Consider the following 14914-nt stretch of genomic DNA (forward strand, 5'->3'; position numbering starts at 1 on the left):
GCTTATGATAAGTAAATCTTGAACTTGATACTTCAGGAATAATTACTACATAAAGTAGTGGATTTGACAAGATTAGGTGCATTTAAATCTGCTTTAATAAGGGTGCTTTGCTCGGCACTACTTAAGAATATATTGAATGCTGTGTGGGTATATTTAATTCACAGTTGGGCATCATTATGAAAATCCATGTTGTGTTTAATTAAAACATAACATTTCATTCTTAAACCTGCTTAATCCAATTAAGGGTTGCAGGCAAGACAGTGTACCCAACAGCACTGGACAAAATGCAAACAAACAACCCTGGAAGGGGCACTAGTCCAGTGCAGTTTATTAAAGAAATTACATGGAAAAAGTTCAAAAGGCAAACCATGTATTATCTTATAAAATGAAAACAAAAACATGTAAAGTATGTATTCCTGTATCCTGTTTTCATCTTCTTTGCTGTGTTTATTCTATTATCAGTAATAGTAACACCCCTCTAGCTTAAATAAACTGTTTTCCTCTGATGAAGTCCCTTATGATGGCATTTGCTATAAAAGTTACAAAATAAAATAAAGACTGAATGAAAGCTTGAATGAGTGGCTAAAGAGCTGGTATCACCAAAGTGAAATCAGTCAAGTAAGATGAATCATTAGCACAATAAGATGTCAGTTTTATTACATGTGTTTGACCTAATATATCTCTTAATTTACTAAGCAGAACACTTTATAAAATCCTACACAGGGCTGCAGCCACCTTAATGCTATCGCCAAAAAGCATCAAGAAGTGGAAATTTCCAACCACTAGACACTAAAGCATTATGACAAACCATATTAACATATACAAATATCTAAAAATATCTTATCAACTTTAAATGTAACATGAGAATTAGTTATAGATAACGGGCATATTTCAAAATCACATCAATGAATTTTCAGATATATCAAACATATTTTAACATATCATAAAATTACATTCTTGTCACTTTTAGATATCTGAAATGTATTTTAACATATCTTAAATGTATTTTAATACATCTTTAAAAGAACTGCGTGTATTCTGAAATGCAATTCATGTTATCACAAAATGACTTCCTGTAAAATTTCCTATGTTTTGAATAAGGCTTCCTGTCATTTTAACATATCTTCAAATATACTTAAGATACTGTATTCCAAAATGCACAGGAAGTTATTTTAGGGTATCTAGAGATGCATTTTAGCTAATCTGAAATACAATTCAGATATTTCAAAATGGTCTGTGAATGTTATTAAAATATCTTAAAATGCATTTTAGATACCTTTACATTGAGTCATGTTTGATATATCTAAAATGAATTTTACATGACAAAAATGTAGGTTTTGGATATCTTATTTTTTTTTACCACTTTCGGTATAAAACACTTGCAATTCAATGATAGAAAATATCTTTAAAAAGAAAGGAGGCTATTTCAAAATAACTGAATATCATTTTCAGATACTTAAAATGCAATTAAACATATCTAAAATATGTCTCCAGATATCTCTAGCTTCCTGTCCGTTTTAGGATATCGGAAATACACTTCAGGATGTCTCTAAATAACTTCAAGTGCATTTTCAGATGCCACAAATGCAATTTCCAGATATATTTTAAAATAACAGAGAGGAAGTACTGATGAAATAGGAAATATTACAGGAAGTGATTTTGAGATTATGTCAAAATTATGTTCAGATATCCTAAAACATGTTTTCAAATATCTCAAACTGACCATGAATGCTTCTAAGATACCTTGAATTGCATTAGAGATATCTCAAAATATGCAGCAGATGTCTTATAATGTGAAGGAACTTATTTTGAGATATTTTAAACTTTGGCTGGTTGGAAAAGTTTAGGTATCTGAAAAGCTGAACTACATTACATAATATATGAAATTAAACTTTGAAATATCTTTTGGTGTTAATCTGTCTTGAATTAAAAAATTGGATTCCCTCCTTTCAATGCTTTTTTATGATCTTTTGTCAACTATTCAATAATATTTGATAATATAATTTTAATTATCACTTTAAGTGCTGACCAAAATCACAACGATTGAGAGCATAATTACTCATATGTAGAAGAAAATGTGTATTTAATATTTATATATATATATATATATATATATATATATATATATATATATATATATATATATATATAAATTTGAGGTTGAGTTGTTCTGTGGACTGCTTAAGTAGAATAGCACAATATAAAATTATATTTTTAAGTATTGCAACGAAAAATAAACATTTGCATATATCAAACGTGTGTTTTAAAATACTGTACATACACTATATAGGCTTCATGGTTCAAGTCCATTATATAGGGCTTCAGAGACTTGAACCACAATGTCATACATGAAAAAGGCTTAAACTTCCTTATACCTTTATGGTTCTTGGAAAATCTACAAAACAAAAGTATCTTCAGGAACATGTCACGTTCAAACTTGTAAGCATAACACACAAGTAATACATAAAGAACTACATATGCCCCCTACTTCTGCTATTTTAGTACAATATATAATTATATCAAGTGTGTTAAAATATTTTAAATCTAATTTGTCCAAAACCACATTGAATGCTTAAACAACATTAAGGAAATCTCCTTTTCAAATCTGGAATGATTGGGTATATACAATTTACACCTTATACCATTACACAATACAAGAAGACTTCTTTTCAAATAAAACTGCCATCATTTGCTACATAATGATTCTTTCCATAATATGGCAACTTAGGGTAGTTGAAATTTGGACTTAAAAATACACTGCGTATGTGTACATTTCTGTATGCAGGGTTGTGAAAAAGTATTTTCCCCCTTCATGTTTTCCTCTGTTTTTGCATATTCACAACTCGTAATTGTTTCTGATTTCCCAACAAATTTCATATAACACAAAAGATAACCTGAGTAAATATAATACACCATTTTTATATAATTGTTTGATTTGTCGAAGGAAAGTAGTTGTATCCTTAAACACTCAATCAACCAATGAACCAACTTTAAATGATAACGAGTTAAATTAGACAGATATGAAGTTGACTAAAGGGTTTTAACAAGCAGCATAGCATACCTCGATCAAAAGAAATTCCAGAAGACTTGTGAAAGAATGCTACTGTAAAACATTCGAGAGAGGATTACAAAGCAATCTTTAAAACCCAGGGACCACAGCAAAAGCCATCATCTCCAACTGGAGAAAACTTAGAATATCTGTAAATCTGTCCTGGAGTGGCTGGGTAGCAACATTACTATAAGATAGCACAAAAAAAACAAAAAATCATCCAGGAAGTCACAGAAGAATGCAGGCAAACATCTAAGAACTGCATGTCTTTCTTATCTCAGTTAATGTCAGCATTCATTATTCCACCATTAGAAAGACATTGGGCAAAAATTGTATCCATGGATGAGTTGCAAGGCAAAAACCACTGCTAAACATGAGGAGCATAACATTTGTCAAAAAACACCTTGATTACTCCCAAACATTTTGGGAAAATTTACTGTAGACTGATGAGTCAAAAGTACTTCTATCTGAAAGGCATCTGGTGTAAAGCTAACACAACTTTCCACAAGAAGAACATCATGCCCACATTCAAACATGACGGTGGCAGTAAGATGGTATGAGGATACTTTGCTTTTTCAGGGCCTGGGTGATTTACCATACTTGAGGAAAGCATAAATTCTGCTCTCTTAACCATTTCATGACTGATATCATCAGTAACTTTCTCAGAACTTCTGGAATTTTTTTTTTTTTTGATCAGATGCATGGTATACTGCCTGAAACTTGACAGTGCATGAAAGGTTCCATTTGAGTGATGTTTAGATTCAGTAGTGTTGGCAGTAAGCAAGCATGTGTGTCTCTAGTCCATTTTAACCCGGTTAGTTAAATTTGGTTCACTGGTTGATTGAGTGATTAAGGGGGCAATTTCTTTTTCTACATGGCTGATATAGGTGTTAGTGTACTTTTTTCCATCATAAAATCAAATGATCATTCAAACACTGGGTACTGTGTTTAGTCTGGTTGTCTTTGTATTATACTAAGTTTGTTTCGAGATCAGGAACAATTAAGAGTTATGAATAAGCAAAAGCAACTGAAATCAGAAAGGGGGCAAATAGCTTTTCACAGCACTATATGTTGTATGTTGTTTCCCTGTTTGTGATTAAATGTTATGCATTGTGTTTTTGTTTCTTTTCTTTCTTTCTTATAATGTTAATAACTATTGTATAGAATGTTGGGCTCACAAACAAAAGTATAGTTAAAACAAGTAAACTGAATTGAGCATCTTTTAATGTTAATTTTTATAATCTACTCTACCAGGGCTCAGCCCTGAGTGGGGAGTGAGCACCACAAGCAGCAAAAGCAGACATGATCTCAACTGCAGAGTCCACAAGGCTATGTAAGATAAATGAACCTGTGAACTGTTCACTGACTTACTGTATTACTCTGTCCACGTGTTTACTGCATGTAGGTGTCTCAAAGTAGCTGTTAGTAAACTACCAATGTAAAAAAAAAAAAAAAAAAAAAACGACTTGCATTTAAAGACAACTATTTACTGAGTTGGTTTGGTTGTTATTAATTTACTATTTTATTATTTACTTATTAAATTTGTCCACATTGAGAAAAATTAAATCTATATAAAGACTATGTTCAGTATTTATATATATTATATATATTTATTTGTCCATCTATGCATTTTTTTATTTTTTTTAAACGTCTGTAATCAAGCTTGGGGTCAAAGAGGACTAAAGCCCTACATATTCTTACACTGACACATGTATAGGTGCATTTATATATTTATAACAACAATTAATATTTATAAACAATTTATATATTTATACACACATGTACATACACACATACATATGCACACACACATACACTCGACCATACACATACAAACACATGGCTGCTTGGATGTTTTTGAACTGTTACTGCAGCTATCATTATATTTCTTCCCCCTGATTATTCAAAATGCATCTTTTCTAAAAGAATATGTGAAGATTCACAAATTCTGTGCATCATTTACAGGAAGTGATTAAGGTAACTGTACAAGAAATATAGCAGATAAATAAATATTAACCTTGCATGTAAAAAGTAAATTAACCATAATCTATCAGTCAGAAAGGTAAGCAAAACCAGAACAAAAATCGTACAGGATCCAAGATAAAAGGCAAACTACCACGGAAAAGATTAAAGGTCTTCTCCCATACAAATTACACATACTGTATACCTAAGACTATGGTGAATCTACTTACATGAAGACATCTTTCAAAACCATACTACAAAGACAAAAGAATAAAAAGAACATTGAAAAAAAATGAATGACTACATGCAAATGTTTCCAGATATCAGCTGCTATGGATATTATCCATGTTAATACAGTTCAGCAAGAACACAACACAGACTGAATAACAATGGATTTGGTAAAAGGAAAGAAGAAGAAAAACTTGTTCTCAAATAAAGTATTTTACTTTTCATATTATTATGACAAAAGACTGTATGGATGATCCTGGAGAACTATGAAACACTGGTCACAGGATATAATTAATCTTGCTGGCTGCAACAAAAAAGCCATGCCTAATCATCAAAATAATTGTATCCCCACTGGTCAAGCATGCTGGCAATGTTATGATTTGGGGCTAATTACCTAACAATGGGCGCAGATGCCTCAATATCACGGAAAAATCTTGTAAAATCTTCTGGATGAGAATATCACACTCATTTTCTGTCACTTAATGATGACAGAATTTACAAAGATGAGGTCTAACTGCTATATCAGTAGAGCCAGGACAATAATCTACAATCTTAATGTCAGCCAAACCAAGGAGATGGTCACAGACTTTAGAAAGAAGACCATATTTCCATATACATCAGAGGGAATGCTGTTGAAAGAGTGAGCAGCTTTAAATTTCTTGGAGTACCTATCATTAAAAAACTGAAGTGAGGACAACACATTTTGACTCCAGCATCTCCCCTGGCTCAGATATCTGTGGACAGTTCACATTTCTCCATCTGCTCTCATAATCTTCTACAAAGGTACAGTGGAGTCATCCTCACTGACTGCATCATGTTCTGGTGTAACATCTGCTCAGCACTGTTCAGGAAGGGGTAGAGGTAGCACTGACTATTTCAAGCACCTATCCATGACATACTGTATTCTGCACAATACTCACTGACTTAAAAAGGCAAACTGGGATATTACAGATCACAGACCTGAACAAACTTTTTCTCACTCCTCCCTTGTGGCAAACAGTATAGGACCACTGGCACTTGCACCAGTAGATTCAGGGATAGCTTCTACCCACAACTCTTAAGGTTTCTGAACAGTCAATCATGCGAATTAATATAGCAAACAGTGCAAATAAAATTATAATACTTGCAAATACATATTGCATATAATGCTCCAGTTTCCTCCCACAGTCCAAAGACATGCAAGGGAGGTGGATTGACTTTGTTAAATTGACCCTAGTGCGTGGATAAAAGAGTGTGTGTTTGTTGTGTTGTGTTCACCCTGTAATGGACTAGTGCGTTGTCAAGGGATTTTTCATGCCTTGTGCACAATGCTTGCTAGGATATTCTCCAGCTTCCCCACGACCCTGCCTTAGATAAGGGGGTTAAGAAGATGGATGGATAGATACAGAAACACATTATTTTTATTATGAATTATCATATTTTAGTAACTGTTCTAAGGATACATGCAAGTCCAAATTCCATTGCTCTAAGTAAACATAACAAAAAGGTTGAGTTAAAGTTTAAATATGCATCTTTACTTCCAGTATGACTGTCTATACACTGAATAGTTAGTTTCTTTTATATATATATTATACATATATACACACTGCCTGGCCAAAAGAAAAGTCGCCACCTGGATTTAATTAAGCACATAGGTACGAGCCTCCTATTGGATAATTATTGCATGGGCGATTATCTTTCAGCTGGCAACAAGTTATTTAACACCAACTGGTGCAATGAGTTGCTTCTCATTTCTTAAACAACCATGTCGAAAGACACATCTTGTGGTCGTGGAAAAGATGTTAGTCTGTTTGAGAAGCTTCAAATCATTGGCATGCATCAAGCAGAGAAAACATCTAAGGAGATTGCAGAAACTACTAAAATTGGGTTAAGAACTGTCCAACGCATTATTAAAAACTGGAAGGATTGTGGGGACCCATCGTCTTCAAGGAAGAAAAGTGGCCGGAAAAAAATCCTGAATGATCGTGATCGGCGATCACTTAAACGTTTGGTGAACTGTGGGAGCAATTATTACAAAATGGAAGCCATACAAGACCACTGAATCTCCCTTGATCTGGGGCTCCACGCAAGATCTCACCCCGTGGGGTCAAAATGATCACAAGAACGGTGAGCAAAAATCCCAGAACCACACGGGGGGACCTAGTGAATGACCTGCAGAGAGCTGGGACCAAAATAACAAAGGCTACCATCAGTAACACACTACGCCACCAGGGACTCAAATCCTGCAGTGCCAGACGTGTCCCCCTGCTTAAGCCAGTACATGTGCAGGCCCGTCTGAAGTTTACTAGAGAGCATTTGGATGATCCAGAAGAGGATTGGGAGAATGTCATATGGTCAGATGAAACCAAAATAGAACTTTTTTGGTAAAAACTCTACTCGTGGTGTTTGGAGGAGAAAGAATGCTGAGTTGCATCCAAAGAACACCGTACCTACTGTAAAGCATGGGGGTGGAAACATCATGCTTTGGGGCTGTTTTTCTGCAAAGGGACCAGGATGACTGATCCATGTAAAGGAAAGAATGAATGGGGTCATGTATCGTCAGATTTTGAGTGAAAACCTCCTTCCATCAGCAAGGGCATTGAAGATGAAACGTGGCTGGGTCTTTCAGCATGACAATGATCCCAAACACACCACCCGGGTAATGAAGGAGTGGCTTCGTAAGAAGCATTTCAAGGTCTTGGAGTGGCCTTGCCAGTCTGCAGATCTCAACCCCATAGAAAATCTTTGGAGGGAGTTGAAAGTCCGTGTTGCCCAGCGACAGCCCCAAGACATCACTGCTCTAGAGGAGATCTGCATGGAGGAATGGGCCAAAATACCAGCAACAGTGTGTGAAAACCTTGTGAAGACTTACAGAAAACGTTTGACCTCTGTCATTGCTAACAAAGGGTATATAACAAAGTATTGAGATGAACTTTTGTTATTGACCAAATACTTTTTTTCCACCATAATTTGCAAATAAATTCTTCAAAAATCAGACAATGTGATTTTCTGGATTTTTTTTTCTCATTTTGTCTCTCATAGTTGAGGTATACCTATGATGAAAATTACAGGCCTCTCTCATCTTTTTAAGTGAGAGAACTTGCACAATTGGTGGCTGACTAAATACTTTTGTGCCCCACTGTATATATGTATGTGTGTATATATTTCTATTATATACTATATAAGAAATCTTTTTGCTCTAAGTAAGAACACATTATTTTATACTTTTTATTATTACCTTACACAATGAATTAAACATAACCAGTTAAAACCTTCCACATACTGGAATGACAAAAAATAAATAAATAAAAAATAAAAACTGCTGACATACAACTGAACCATTTAGGTCAAGTTACATCCATCTGGGTATCTGTCATGGAAAGAAGAAAAGCTATTTCAACCAGCCTCAGTTCAAAAGGTTAATAAAAGAGATCCTTCAGGGTTGCAAAGTCAGACAGAAGACTCTGTAGCAATTTGGCCCAAGTCATTTGCCTTTATCCAAATATATATTCTTATTTAACAGAAAAGGGTAGGCAATTTTACCCAGTTAGGATCTTTTAATACACACAGAAAATATTTCAGTTACTAAATTACTGGAATTCTACTTTTGCTGGACGCTTCAGGACATTTCCCTGTGTCTACACTTTAACTTAGGTCATACAGTACTGAGGGTGTTGAAGTTGCCTCACAGATCCAAGAAATAGGGTTCAAAATTCTAGCCTGGTCATTGTTTGTGCTGATTTTGCATAAACAACTCCTTATATTTCTTTTTTCAGGGTACTTGGGTTTCATTACACATCTAAAAAGGTGCATGTTGACCCAATAAGCAACACTAAATTGTAAAAGTGAATGCTGGTGTATGCATAAGCATGTCCTGCAATGGTACCATTGCTGGTTCTGCACTACCTGCAACCAAATAATGGAAAGTGACTGCTCACAACAAATAATAAAATAGCAAAATTACTTTATTAGTTATTTGAACATTAAACCACTTCGATATGCTCAGGTAAAGGAATAATGGGTCAGTTGATCAGATGTAATCTCTTTCCAGTCAACAAAATACTGCAAAAATTAGGTTGCCAAAGCGCACAACATGCTATTTTATTGTGCACATATATCATTTCCCTTCACCATCTTTAAAGGCTAACCTCGTTAAATTTGGGGTTTTTATCTTTGTTCTGTTTATTGCTGGCAAATGTAACCATGTCAAACTACTGAGTTAACAGTTGGTATATTTCTTTCAGTCCTTTAAATAGATCAGTACATTTTATCTATGATTACGGCTACAGCATATACATACTGGAACTAAGAATTTATAAATTCTTTAAGGACATCAAGACATCATAGACTAAGGAGTGAAGTGGAGGAAAGCTGAAAGAGGTTAACTCTGTGTAGCACTGTAAACATGTAAAGCCAATGTCACATTATGCAATATTTAGTCGTGGGGAATGTTAGAACTGATGACTGATCTCATCACCAGACCATGTCAATACAAGGGGGCTCCGCCCCCTGCTCGCTTCGCTCGCCTACCCCCGGGGTTGGGTAACCTGAAATACATTGATGAATGTCTGAGATATATCGAATTGTAAAGGTGTAGATGACGAACAAAGGAAGTAAAGAACCCATAGCATGGCACATTAGAAGGATCTATTGGAATACTTCTTTATACAGAACATTTGTAGTAAAATCGTTGATAGAGTGCGTCATCTGGATCTAACACGTAGATCTGTGCATATTTGCGTTCGTGATTTGGCTCAGGGTGCACTGTTGCAATCCTATGTAATATTTGTCTACATACGCGAAAGCAGTATGGGCCATTGCCAGCTGGTGGCCTGATATTTACCCCGGTAGATGTAAAAGCAAATGAACTATTGTAGGATCTAATGCAGTCCATAATGTTTTTACTTTCGGGTACATTGTCAGTTAGAAACATCCGTAGATATTAAGGATATTCATCTAAAGGAGGCAGTCTAACCTGACCCCTTTGACACGTGTAAACTCATTAGTTGTATTGCCAGTTGTTTCTTCAGGGAAGTTAAGTGAATGACAATGATAGCAAATGATATTCATTAATCCTAATGAATGTTCATTAATAGTGGACGCACTTAAAACCAAAAAGCCGTCAACCTGGGTGGGACGCTACAATACTTTCTAATTTTACTGCTTTCATATTGTGTACCTTTGTCTGCATGTGTATCGCGCCATCGTTCGTTTGAGCGTTTTGAATTGCACTGCTTTCATAATCTCTTATCTGCCTTTTTTTTCTCTCCAATGCCTTTGGGTGTCTATTCTCCGTATTCGAGTTTTTCTGTTTGTCCATGTGATTTATTGATTGTCACAGCAAAAGCTATTCTCACGGTAAACTGTAAACATTTTACTACGAATGGCATATCACGATCTCCTTTGGTGTGTAATGTTACTCGCAGAATATATACATCACCTTTCTTTTTGCCTGTTAAAATTTGCATCACTTCTCCGAGATCATCAATATACACCCGACCGAATTGTGTACTCTTTGAAATTTAACTTGTCGTTCCTTTAACTGTTGTGGGACCACAGATTCTCATAGCATATGGTCCATTATTGTGTAAATCCACGTTTTGTCCATTGAATGATGCGAATGGGAAAAGACTTTGTTGTCTACTCTTTTTTTCAGACCTCAATATGGCCTGGTATTTTTTCAATTACACCTGGTTGTGATGATTAATCACCTTTTGTTTGCGGTAATGCAATCGTTTCTATCTTTTCTTCGATACTGTAGTGACCGACATGACAAAGTGTCACAAAAGTTTTACCTGAACAATCGCTGATTTCCTAACCCCAAACACAACTTTCTAGCACCCTCTCCAACGCCCCCCCCCCCATTACCGCATGAAATCAATACCCCGCTATCAGTCCTCTGTGCTGTACTCCGCCTTCCCTCAATCGGACCTAACAGTCACTTAAAACCAAAAAGCCCTCAACCTGGGTGGGACGCTACAATACTTATGAATTTTACTGCTTCCATATTCTGTACCTTTGTCTGCATGTGTATTGTGCCATCGTTTGTTTGTGCTTTTCGAATTCCACTGTTTTCATAATCTCTTATCTGCCTTTTTTTCTCTCCAATGCCTTTGGGTCTCTATTCTCCGTATTGTCCTTATACGTTTTCTATGCGCTGAGAGCACATGATTTGTGTGTACTATGTGCTTTTACACGATTGATTTTTTTTTTGATTAGTGTGCTCTTATATATTCCGTACTATCTTTGTGGACCCCGTAGTGTCTTAACCCATGCCTGCTTTGCTTCCGCGGTTTCTGACGCTTGTTGTAGGCGCCTGCGTTCATTGATCTTATCCAGGTGGGCTTGTGTGTGTATCGTTGAGCTGTATTGTGTTTTAATTTGGTGTAAAGCGTTCAGCGGTTTGTACAATCCCAAGCAGCACATTATTCCTAACCTCACTCCGCAGTAGTGCCACTCATAATATGGCGGTTCTTTTATTTGCTATTTCCGTTAGTTGAGCTGTACGCGCCTGCGCAGTACGTCTCATGGTCCCATCGCCATGTACCTGTGTCCATGCCATCCGGTTTACCATTCTCGGTTAGTAATATGGATAAGGCAATGTTAGACTATGCAACTTTTCCAGCAATTTTCAGTTGTAGCTTTTATTTACATACTTTTAGCGATTCAGTGACAGTCAGTGGTATGCTCCCGTGAAACTAATTGCGACTCACTTCAAAACTTGTTTAATTTTGTTTTCAGTCATTGGAGTAGGCTCTGCATGCAAGGCAGCTGACAACCAATGAATTGAGACGTACACAACCTACAATGCAGCAAAGAAAAATCTGAAAATTTGGACTACACAAATATATATATACATATACACACACACACATATACATATTGTCACACACATGCGCATGACAGCCAGCCACAGGGACCAAAAGAAAGGAATTCCATGCCTAGCCAGAGGGTGATGAGGTGCATTCAACCCTCTTATTTTGCCCACGCAGACCAGACACAGAAAATTACACCTGAATACGAAGGCGTCACTTCTGCCTCAGCTCTGAAGATGTCACTTCCTGTCCCGGCCCCAAGGACCACATCACTTCCTGTCCTGGCCCCGAGGACCACATCACTTCCGCCAACCTCCCTATAAAAACCCACTCCCTTCCTCTGTTGATCAGTTCAGTTTTGTACTCCGTTCTGTACATTACTGTGTTGAATATTTTGCTTGTTTAGAAGCCAAGGTCAAGTACACGGGTGGCTGCCCCAAACCTTTGTCTTGTGTCAAGGCGTCTTATTTTACAGTGGCTTAGTCGGAAGGATGGCCTCCGTAACAAGACCGGAGAAGAACCTCAAGAAAGCCTCGACACAGCATCCAAACCTCCAGCCATTAAGGACTGAGATGGGAAAGTACCGTCCCTGCGTTGCCGGGTTGGAGTCCGTTGGTGTGGGTAAAGGGGAACATGAGGGGGAGGAACGGGACCTGTTGCTAATCCCCAAGACCTACCGGCATCAGGTCTGTGAATTGGCACATACTCGCCTCCTGGGAGCCCATCTGGGTCCCGAAAAGACACCTGAGCGTATCAAACTTAGATTCTTCTGGCCGGGAATCAATGAGGAGGTCCGCCGTTGTTGTGCATCCTGCCCAGAATGCCAACTATGACAGATTCCTAGAAGGGACCTTGCTCCTCTCATTCCCCTACCCCTGATTGACGTTCCTTTCAAACGTATTGGGGTCGACCTGGTGGGACCCTTGGAGCCCTTGGCCCGAGGACATAAATATATAATGGTCCTAGTGGATTATGCGACCCAATATCCTAAGGCTGTTCCATTGTGCTTAGTTAACTCCAAAACAATTGCACGGGAATTGGTAGGGGTCTTTTCACAAGGGGGCATCCCTAAGGAAATCCTAACGGACCAAGGGACACCATTCACCTCAGAAACGTTCAGGGAAACTGCTAAGTTACTGCAAATCAAACATTTGAAAACCTCGGTGTATCATCCTCAAACCGATGGTTTAGTAGAGAGGTTTAACCAGACCCTAAAACAGATGCTATGCAAGGTGGTCAGTGAGGACAGGAGGAACTGGGACCAGCTCCTCCCACTCATTCTTTTGCCTGGAAGTCCCACAAGCCTCTACGGGATTCTCACCCTTTGAATTACCATATGGACGACAACCTCGGGGCATATTGGACATCCTAAAGGAAGGCTGGGAGGAAGAGGCCATCCCTTCAACTAACATATTGGAGTATATCGCTCAGTTATGCGAAAGGTTAGGTAAAATATGGCCTATATTAAAAGGTTACTTGGAAAAGGCGCAAGCAGCCCAGGCTCGTTATAACAACCACGTCACGTCTCTTCGGGAGTTCCAACCAGGAGACCATGTCATGGTACTGGTTCCTACCTCACACTCTAAATTGTTGGCACATTGGCAAAGCCCTTACGAAGTTAAGGAGAGGAAAGGGCTTGTTGATTATTTGGTAAAACAACCAAATTGTCGGCCAAGCGAGCGGGTATACCATGTCAACTTGCTGAAACCGTGGAAGGACAGGGATCCTGATCCCTCCTCCGGCAAGCCCCACTCTTTCTTTGCTCATAAAGTAGAACTTAACTTTGGCCCTAATTTGACCACCAGTCAAAGATGAGAACTGGAATCAGTTGTCTCATCTATCCCTGAGGTAGTGAATGAACACCCAGGACGGACCTCCCTGATTGACATAACATTGTGACGGAACCCGGGGTAACTGTCCAAAAACACCCGTACCAGATTCCCAAGGCAAAACATGCAGAAGTGTATTTGGAGATCAAACGGACGCTGAAACTAGGTGTAATAGAGTAAAGTCATAGTCCCTGGTCCAGTCCCATCATATTGGTCGGAAAGCCTGACGGGAGTTGGAGGTTCTGCAATGACTTCCGTAGGCTTAACCAGGTCTCCCAATTTGACGCATATCCGATGCCACGAGTGGACGACCTCCTCGAGCGGCTAGGACAAGCTAAATTTCTGACCACTCTTGATATGACTAAGGGGTACTGGCAGGTTCCCTTAACAGATTCAGCGAAGGAAAAGACTGCGTTTAGCAACTCTAGTGGACACTAGCAGTATCGTGTCCTTCCATTTGGGTTACATGGGGCACCTGCAACTTTCCAACGTCTGGTGGACAAAGTGCTCCGTCCCCATAATGCATACTGTGCTGCCTACCTGGATGACATCATTTATTCCAGCACTTGGAGGAAACACCTACAGCAGGTACCAGTGGTATTGCAGGCACTAGATGCCGGTCTACGGATTAACACAAAAAAGTGTTTTTTTGGGTTGGTTGAAGCCAAGTATTTGAGCTACCTGGTGGACCGGGGTACTGTAAGGCCACAGTGTTCCAAAGTCAATGACATTTTAAATTGGCTCTGTCCGAAAACCAAGAGGCAGGTCAAAGCCTTTCTCGGATTGGCAGGGTACTATCGCTGGTTCGTGCCCCGTTTCTCCGAGAGAGCAGGGCCCTTGACAAACCTCACAAGGAAGAGGAATCCGAATTATGTGGATGAAAATCAGAAACTGCATTTTGTGACCTAAAGCAAGCCCTTATGTCAACTCCGGTATTGAAAGCTCCTAACTTTTCCTTACCTTTCATCCTCCAGACCGACGCTTCAGACACAGGCCTGGGTGCCGTGCTAAGCCAGAGTGTCGACAGAGTTGAACACCCCGTCATGTATCGA

The 14914-nt window shown here is 38.2% G+C and overlaps 1 protein-coding gene across 1 annotated transcript in view; it reads right to left on the reverse strand.

Moving 5' to 3' along the window:
* Positions 1–14914, reverse strand: part of mtx2 (metaxin 2) — a 58332-nt gene that overhangs the window by 22761 nt on the left and 20657 nt on the right. The gene's annotated exons all lie outside the window — the stretch shown is intronic.

This window comes from Erpetoichthys calabaricus, chromosome 8 (genome assembly GCF_900747795.2).
Source record: "Erpetoichthys calabaricus chromosome 8, fErpCal1.3, whole genome shotgun sequence".
Lineage (NCBI taxonomy): Eukaryota > Metazoa > Chordata > Cladistia > Polypteriformes > Polypteridae > Erpetoichthys > Erpetoichthys calabaricus.